We start from the raw sequence: 10,036 nt of genomic DNA, 5'->3' as shown, positions 1-10,036 counted from the left end.
AAAGCCTTACCTGAAGTAAGTTTTAATAAAATTCTACAAGGCTTAGGTATGATGGAAGCTGAATCAGTACCGAAACTACTTTCGCCTCATTAAAATTAAACAAGCGAAATAGAGCAAACGCTCGGACTATTTCAGCTCCAGATTTTTTGGGAACTGAAATGGACCGAACGCGAAATAGAGTGAACGCTCGGTCTATTTCGGCTCTAGATTTTTCGGGAACCGAAATGGACCGAACGCGAAATAGAGCGAACGCTCGGTCTATTTCGGCTCCTGATTTTTCGGGAACCGAAATGCACCGAACGCTCGGTCCATTTCGCTTCACTACTTTTAGGTGAAGTTTCGGTTGTATACTTTGTACATTATGTATAACTTTTCTTACTGCATTTATTCTCATAAAACTCAAAAATATTTTCCTTTCTGTTTTTAATTCTTTTTCAGAAAATTTATAAAACTCAAAAGTATTTTTCTTTCTGTTTTTATTTATTTTTCAGAAAATTTCATAAAATCCAAAAATATTTTTTTGTGTTTTGCTGTTTTTATTGCTTTTCATTACAATCAAAAATTCCAAAAATATCACTGAAAGGTATCATCGTTCATTCACATGATGGAGCTGGGATATGTATATATATATTTTTATCTTTGCGCTAGTTAAGTGTCCCTAGAAGCATGCTGCTGCATGTCGACCAAAGCCTCCTAGACTTCAAGTGAAGCCTTACAGATTTGATATACATAAATCAAATCTTCCCAATCAAGCTGATAAACTCACTTATGTAATGAGCTACCTTACTCGTCTCATATTGAGTTAAGAGTTGTCTGCTCGGTCGTTACTATATAGCAGATGTACTTTCAGTTCTTTAACCTCCTTCTCACTTTTCTCCATCTCCTTTCGATTTATATTCGTAACCCTTGAGACTCCCAACATTTACCACTGAGGTTTATGGTTACACAACATCCGTGTTAATGATCTTAGCTTCATTTCACTATGTGCTAAGTGAAACCCAAAATCCAACACCTATAATGAATTGACGGTGAACAATCAAATGTTCTAGTTTTCACCCACATTTTAATGAAACCACTTTAGTGGATGGTACCGAAAAAACTCTTTTTAATTTTTGCGTGATCTTTATGAAATTGTCTAACACCAAGGCTTTTCTTCCCATAAGATCCAGTTTATTTTTGTTTTTGAGATTTCTACAAAACTCACCAAGTCACTATATATAATCTCCAACCTACCTGTTTAACAGGCCACACCGGTCTCACAAGTACTTCATCCAACTTTCGGTCTTATGTCAAGTACTGAAGTTCGGTTGAAGTTGAGCCACCCGTTATAGATTAATTTGAAAAAGATGTCTTTCAATGTTTCTTAATAAACATTTGATCGTATTTCAACGGGAAACCAAACAGACACTTCTAAGTCTCTCTTGACTTTGAAGGAAGCGATTCGTGCCCGGGATCCACAGTTTCGTGGATAAATAGACATCACTTAAATCCCACAAATACTTTGATTTATTTATTTTCTATTGGCACACTCTTGCACGAAGATCATTATGATTTTCCCAATTCTTGTTTGTGGTATTAATAGCATTTTTCAAATTCGATGTTTCGGTTGTAATTGTTATGGTGGAATACGATGTAAAGAGCGAATGTTTCCTGCCTTATCTGCAGCGAAAGGGCTTGTCAAAGTTTGAAAAGGAATTTGAAAAGTTTTGAAGTTGAAATGGTGGTAACAGGATAAGATTTCAAACGGGCGCATGAATTTGAAACGGCTCCTATCATCAGGCCTGATGACGTCTTTCTAGGGAAACGCAGCTGTCAAATCGCGCTTTTTCTGGCGTCGATTCAGAAAATCCTCGAATCATTACTGTGGATTTTTTCTCTCTCCTAGGGACGGTATAAAAGGTTTTCTCTCACCTCTTTTACAACTTTACCAATTCCCATCTCTCTCAAGAACACACCGACGAATTTTCTACTGTTCATCTTCTTCTTCTCAACTGCAACCATGGCTGAATCTTCATCCGTTTATGAGCAATCTGCCTAGTCCTCTCTTTTCACCATTAAACCAAATCAAAACCTAGTCATCGCTCTCTCACTGTTCCATTATGATCCCTACATGCTGCAAGTGGTTGAATGCCTCAAATATTCACCACTTGTAGTAGCCCTAACCCAGGTGGAGTATGTTCCAATGTCGCTACTCTCTCAGGTCTACTCAACCGCTGTTTATGATAAAGCAAAGGAGCACATTTTCTTTGAGATCGTCAATCAAAAGATGTCGATTTCAAAAGCTAGGTTTTGATTGTTGTTAAGGCTTGCTATCGATGATTCCCTGATTAGCCCTGATTCTATTACCAATACTCAACTGTTCATGATGTTCTATGATATGGGGTACACTGAGATTCTCACCACAGTAACAAAGTTCAAGAAGTCATGTCTTCCTCCTCAGTGGAATGGTTTATTTACCCTCCTCTCTAAGGGTTTATCGGAGAGGGTTGCAGGTTCTGATGGGGAAAGGAAGGCGTTCATGACCCTTCTCTATGGTCTGTACCACGGGGTCAACATAGACTTTGGATCTATCATATGGTATCAACTGGTTCAAAGTCTCAATTCTACTTCACGCTACTCTGAAATCTCTTGCGCTAGATTTTGGACTCTTGTCACTCAATGTGCGATGGAAAAGTTTCATGTTCCAACAATGACAGACTCTCTGATGTCGTCAATTGCTACTTTCCACACGACGAGGATACTTGTCTCCAATCCATCAAAATTTATTTTTATTGGGTCAGTTCCGGAATCCATGTACAGATGTGTTGCCAGTGAAAGCAAGGTGATTTCTGAGTACAAGAAGCTACCTCCTACAGGGCCAAGGCAGCTTACTCCCGAAATGCAGAGCTCCCTAGACGCAGCAGATAAACCAGCTAAAAGGGGGAAGAAGCCTGAAAAGAAAGGGGAAAAGGAAGGTCAATCTTCAAAAGTTTCTACTCCAAAGAAGCGAAAGTCCGAAAAGCAGCCTCTGCTGCTCCAAAGAAACGCAAGATTAAGAAGAAGGAACACAGGCTGAAGGCTCCTTCTCCTTCTTCAAGTGAATCGGACTATGTTCCATCTGATCAACAGCCAGAACCAGAGTCCGGTGATGATGACCTTTCTCAACACGAAACTCCGTCTCGAGGTAATTCGCCTCCACCCTCACAGACTCATGAAGGTAACCAAAACTCACCTCCTCCTTCACTTACACGTTCGGTTCCTATTACCATTACTCCATGCCCACCTCCTATCTCATCCTCAACTACTACTTCAATTCCTATTCCCAGACCTTTATTCACCGAAGTTACCCCCACTACTACTACTTCAACCAAACCGACTGTTCATGTCAACGTATCTGATACGGGGGCACCTACTTTCGAAACTGAAACCCCAATTACCTAAAAACCTCAATCCCCACCACCCTCACATGAATCTGACCCTGTTCTTGGAGGAGCCGAAATGGAGTTTGATTCAGTTTATTTTAGCCCTTATCGAGTACAGAGTAACGACGATGATGACACTCTTGTTACGAAGAGGCATTTAAAGGATCTGAATGACAAGCTGATTTCTTCCTCTTCCTCTTCTAGTTGTGCATACTCTGAAGTAGCCATCAAGGCTCTATTGGCAACCTTTGTCAAAGAGCGTGATACTTCCATTAACAATGCTGTCAAGGCTATCGATGCTTCTTCCTCCACATGTCAGAAAGCTTCTCTTACTGTTGAGGAATCCACAAAAGATTACAAGAAGGAAACCGCAAATGTCGAAAAACTAATTTCTGATGCTCAGATTTTTCTTGACTCTTTACAAGCTGCAGCTCAGAAGAATGCTCAAACGGTGAATGCTTCTGTTGATACTCTTACTCGCTCGCTTCAGGCTGAAAATAAGCATTTTGAGGAAACACGCCAAGCAATCCAGACTGCCAACACCGAGCTTCACACTTCAGTTGATGCACGTCTCACTCAACTTGAAGCCGAACTTGCCGTTGAAAACACAATAATGGATGAGCTGGATAAATGAACTTCTCAGCTTAAAATTCAAAACCTGAAGCTCAAGGGCGCGACCAAGGAAATTGATGAACTAAAGTCTAAGCGTGAAGTGGTCAAAAGTTCTATTGGTGATGTGCACTCAATTCTTGTACATCTCTTTGAAGCACATGATTCGGTTCTTACCATTTCCATTAGTCGCCACTTAGCTGAGAAATTGCGACCTGCTCTGGATATTCTTATCCGAATTGAAGGTGTTCTGGAGTCTATTGTCCCTTCGAAACAAGGGGGAGAAAGTGAAGCTAAAGGTCAATTAAAAACACCTCCAACAAGCGAACCCATCACTAAGCCGAAAATCACTGCTGAACCGAAGGGTAATGAAGCTTCGGGCAGTAGGAAGGACAAAAGAAAGAAGAAAATTAGTGATGATGATGAAACCGATGATGTGTCTGATACTGAAGGAAAGGCTTCTAAAACCGAAAGCATCAAATTCAGGCCAACTGATAAAGAGATTGCGGAAAAGGTTCGTAAAGCGAACGAATATCTTGATAGGGAGAGAAAGCAAAAAGAAGCGAACGATGTTTTGGAACAGAGGAAATCTATGTTTCCTCTGTAGACTATGGAAAGGCTTTTGAAAGAAGTAATTGAAGCTCCAAGTTCGCATTGGCTCGAACCAGTCCTTTCGTTCGATCTTGAGAATCCAAGGACTCTCAATTTGATACGCCAATCACCCGAAAGGCATTCATCTTTCATTCTTTTGAGTCAACTGTTGCCATCCCCTCTCCTGACGTGAAGGTTGATCGAGAACTGCTTGAGTACTATCCTGAATTCTCTCAACCTCAATACCTGACTTGGAGTAATCAGAAGATCTCAACAGTTAAGGTGTTTAAACCGACTTCAGCAGGGAAGTTTATCAATGTTAAATTCAAAGTGACCCGAGGCTCAGACAGTTCGGTTCACATAATCTCCCTTGCTGATCTTCCAAATTTGAATCCTCATGATTGGATTCTCCTGAATAACATTTTGCTGACTAACCAACAAGAGTATGAGCCAATCATTAATCACATTAAGCAAATGCTGGTGTGCTATATTCATGAAGTCGCAAAAATGGATCAGGAAATCGCATCTGCCTTGAGAAGGAGGACATCTATCAAACCAATTGTGAAGGCAAGCGACATCAACCTGATGATGATGGGTAAAATCGACCCACAGTTCCATACAGTCATGTTCATCAGGGGCGAAGGTCAAAAATGCATGTTTGCTCTTGTTGACAAACACCTGTTCTCCACTTCCGGCTTGGAGCATATTCTTGATATCATACACAGGTGCAATGAGAACAGTGAAGCAGATAAGAATATGTTTACAGATATGCTTCGGTGGTACATTAACTTTCGACAAACTCTTCTTACCATCATCCCCAAACTGTTTAAGACTGTGAAGAAAACCACAGTTACTCAACCGAAGTGATCTCTCGCCTCAATTGGCGCAAAGGGGGAGATTGTTGGGTATATGTGTTGCACCATTGGGCTTTGTTAATTTCGGTCCATTATATACACGGTTTGGGCCTGTCCAACCGTTTGTTTTGTTTAGGGTTTAGTATTTATGGTGCATGCATGCATCAGATTTGTTACGCTTTTGGTTATTCTTCTTGAACAAGTATTGTAACCCTAGCACACCTCTACAATAACATTTCGTATTAAGTTCTTCTGAGGTGGAGCATATTAATCATTCGACATTTGTTTGATTCATCGTGGTGTTCTTTGTTTCCTGTTATTTGTTATTAATTCGTTGATATATCTTTGAATCAATCGATCTAAGAGAACTTTATTCTCGTCATTCACAACTCCCTTAATCACCTAAAAGTTAAGGCTTCATATAAAGAAAATTTTAGGAACCACTTGAAATCCCGCAATTGCCAACCAACAACTCAATAACATGAAAATGCCCAACCCCAACCAGAACTGTAAGACCCATCTTCCAGAGAGAACCACTCAAACCGGGAACTCTCAAAACTACAACCACAAATCAACTTCATCACTATACTTCCCAAAACCAGGAACCCATCGCTCTAAAATTCAAAAACCATACCCTAAGACTGATGATCATCCATATGTCGCACATACCCTTAGTCCCTGAGTAGGAACACCGCCAACTCATGAAGAAAGAATACTTAAAAGACACCGGTCGTGAATTCCAACAAATCCTTAAATCCGGAAGTTGTGCCCAAAACCTTAAATACACATTTGACTTCTTGACAAGTCATCACCAACCCACTGCTCCCATGAGCATAATGATGGTCCATCCAAAAATTTCACGTTGCATCCAAATCCCTTATCAGCTCAGGTGTACGTCCATGTGAGAGATCACTCGATACATCTACAATGAACTTTGTGACTCGAAATTTCAAAACCAATACCTAACACTAGTAACCAAACTCATAATAAATAACCTAAAAGGAAACATGGCCCACCATTGAAAACATTCATCAAGCGACTTCCGATGCACAACCAATACATCAACCAAACAAAATTTCACTGACCAACTGGTCCCTGAGTCTCCCGACTCCCAATAATGGACTAACATCCAAAGTACTACACACGGAAAATGAACAAACATGATCACTGGGCCCCGTCTACATGAAACATACAACCACGAGTTCACGATTCATCATGACACCTTCTAACCACTAAAACGATAAGCTCACGATACTACATCGATCTTGCCGTCATTCCATCACTCGCCTGGAAAACTCACGACCAGCACCATGGGACCTAAAGATACTTAATCTCAATCCACCATCTTGCAAGAACCCCAATATACATCCCTCTCAACGCTAACTAAACACAACATTGCAATACTATTTTACCATGTACAAACCCTTCCACAATACAAGCTGCTACAAATGCAAAATTCGACAAAAACATGACCGCACACGACCCGTGAATGGGATAGACGGTCTCACTCTTGTTCCAATTCAAAGGCTATAACCCAAATAAGATCCATGTATATAATTCGAACCAAGTGATCCATTTCTATATTTTCCAGCCCACAAACACTCCTCGTGACAATACCTAATGAATTTACCACAATACACACCCTTGAGGGAATCCCACAACCTTACGTAAAAGGGTGAAGTACCAGAAGATCTAACGAGATGACGAACCTTAATCATTAACAAGGAAAATTATCGTGAACGATCGAAACAAGATCTCATACCTTGATCAGGACTGAACAGACCCCATCAGCACGTAACAATCTCGATAGAACTTTTAAAGGTATCCAAAAATGCTGCCAAAACTCTAGTCGTATCCATCCAAATACCAAACCTGCCATGAATTAGACTCTACACAAATTTAGTGACAAGTGTGGAAAAACTGAGCAACGCTGCCCCAACTTCTAAACTTCCAGTAACCAAGGACATCTTCCAAAATTGATCCGAACTTAGCGATAGGTTGACACATCCATTGCACTTCAACTGATACATCTCGAAACTTCCAAAGAATTTCCGCTATTGATGATGAACGAATTGACCAACAATCGAGGATGCATTGACAACTGATCCCGTAATCCAATGCACTACTAAACCAAAACCCACGTGGAGCTAAACATGTCAAACTATGAAACTGGCTGGTTGATCAGCAAACGCCCAACCTAGACTATAAATGTCAATCTATACAACAATCTGGAAAATCCTTTAACAATCGATACTCAGCATGGGTGACACAACCGCCTCTTGACCTATTCCTCTGAAACCTAAACTCAAACAGATCATTGATCCTCTAAGCAGAATATCTAGCTCTCCCCCACTTAGGGTTCACATTGCAAATAGACCAAAACTCAAACCGGCTCACCTAGATGCACAACATCCCTGAACCTTGGGATATACAACAAAATGCAATATGATCTCCTAAATTAAGACCAAGCAAACCCAAAAGATTCCTAATCTCAGATGGAGACCCCGGGAACTTCCAATTATAACCACCTCTAACATCAAGAATTTCATACAAATGAAAAAGCAAAACACTAACTTCCTATCTAGAAACATACACTCGTCTGCAAATCCCAATCGTCAATTCATCACAAGAGTCGCTCATAAATACCAAAGGTATCATTCTCATAGTCGGAATGCATCATAGAGAGCAAGGTTGACACTCCCGATTCATTTCCTTGGTCACCTGCAACCATCAGCAAGTACCTGCCTTGCCTAAACCCCAAGAAACCACACCCTTGATCTAATCTCAAGGTAACCATACCATAAAATCCTCTTGTGTATTCCCATACTACTGTTCTGCCGTCAGAGACCGCAACCATCCAGCCCCATGCTGGGTTTACATCACAACTACGAAAATCACATGTCTTCCCTCTCTCTCATCTGAACATGGAAAACTAGAAGCACATAGCCTCTGCCGAAGATAGTGACATTCCAATCCAATTTCCAATCACTCCTCCTCCGGCTGCAATACTCAAGCCGATAATCGCTTCCTTCTTGAGTCTTGCAAGTCAATTGACACTACCTTGAGCAAGGACCTCAAGACCTCAAAATCGACTAACTCACCTATGTCTACACAATTCAAATCCAAACGGACTTGGTCACTAAGACCCCAACAATCACCAGACTCATCCTCGTCCTGAACAACCATAACCAAAAGATCGACAAATACAGTAACATTATCACGAGTCATGGTACCAACCATGCCATCTACCCTCAACCAGCTCCTTAGAATGATCGTGATTTCCCTCGATTCGAGTATGCATCCTATGCTTCCAGTAGTACGGGCTCAATACTACCTTCCACACCTATCCATACTTTCCTCAAGAATCATCATGAGTCCTCTAAGTCACCTACTCATAATAATACATCCAACACCCGCTAAAAAGCGTATCAACCGTACTAAAGCACTTCCTAGGCTCTCCTAGGATTTACCACCTCCCTTGCACCAGCTGTTGAAGAACCCTTATTAATGTCAGCTAACCACTTCATGAATACAATTACAAGCAACAAAACATAAATAATCTTTCGACTAAAGGACTCAACCCTACAACGGTTAGACTCAGACAAGAGTTGCACAATGGGACCAAATCCTTCACTCTAAGATTATTTAACCTTCGTAGCATAATTTCACGTATTCATTTGATATTTAACTCACATCAATATGAGTCCCACAAATAACAATACAAGCAACATACGAGTAGTGGAGTCGACTGGAACTAAGACACAGTAAAATCAGACAGATCCTTATATGAAACTCCCAACCTCTAGGCCCAAGAATCAGGCAGATCCTCATACGAAACTCTCTACCTCTAGGCCCAAGCATCTTGGATACACATTCATCCCATCCTCACTCTCTCAAGAGTGGATAATAATTCCTCACGCTGACCTGCTATGAACTGCATCCACTCATGAAACTTCTGATGGGTTTTGAGCACCATAAAAGTCCTATGGTGCACATACAACCCTAATGCTTTGGATCTAGGTTTTGTCAAGTTATACATGAAAATAATCATCCAAATCATAAACCCTAGTTCAAGCATACAATTTTCGAGATTTACAACATAAAACATGTTAGATGAATACTTCTTTGTTGTAGCTTGTAGATCTTTGCTTTGAAGAGCTTAGTACCTAAAATGCGATACCTTTAATAAGTCACAAACACCAAGAGAAATGGAGGATTATGAAAGAGAGGCTAGGAGGCACCAAAAATCGGCTATGGTTTCTTCCTATAAGCATAGGGCTGATTTCCTTAGCTTAGGGGGTGAATTTATACTTGAGCTGCTAGGGTTTCAGGTAAAACCCTAATATGGTTTATTAATCATCAAGCAACCCACAAGATCCTTCGAGAAGATCCTATGGACGAAATTGTTGGATTAGTGTCTAAGTCCATAACTATAATTGGTATGTACTTGACCCGACTTGGCATGGTCCATTTGGGTTGCATGGCATCGAAACAATTGGATAGACAAAATGAGAAAAATGATGCTAATGATTTATATTAATATGTTATAAGTTCTAATATATTAATATGAAATCATATTAT

This window comes from Lactuca virosa, chromosome 3 (assembly GCF_052849685.1).
Source record: "Lactuca virosa cultivar CGN04683 chromosome 3, Lactuca_virosa_CGN04683_v6, whole genome shotgun sequence".
NCBI lineage: Eukaryota > Viridiplantae > Streptophyta > Magnoliopsida > Asterales > Asteraceae > Lactuca > Lactuca virosa.
Note: the sequence above shows the minus strand (reverse complement) of the source record.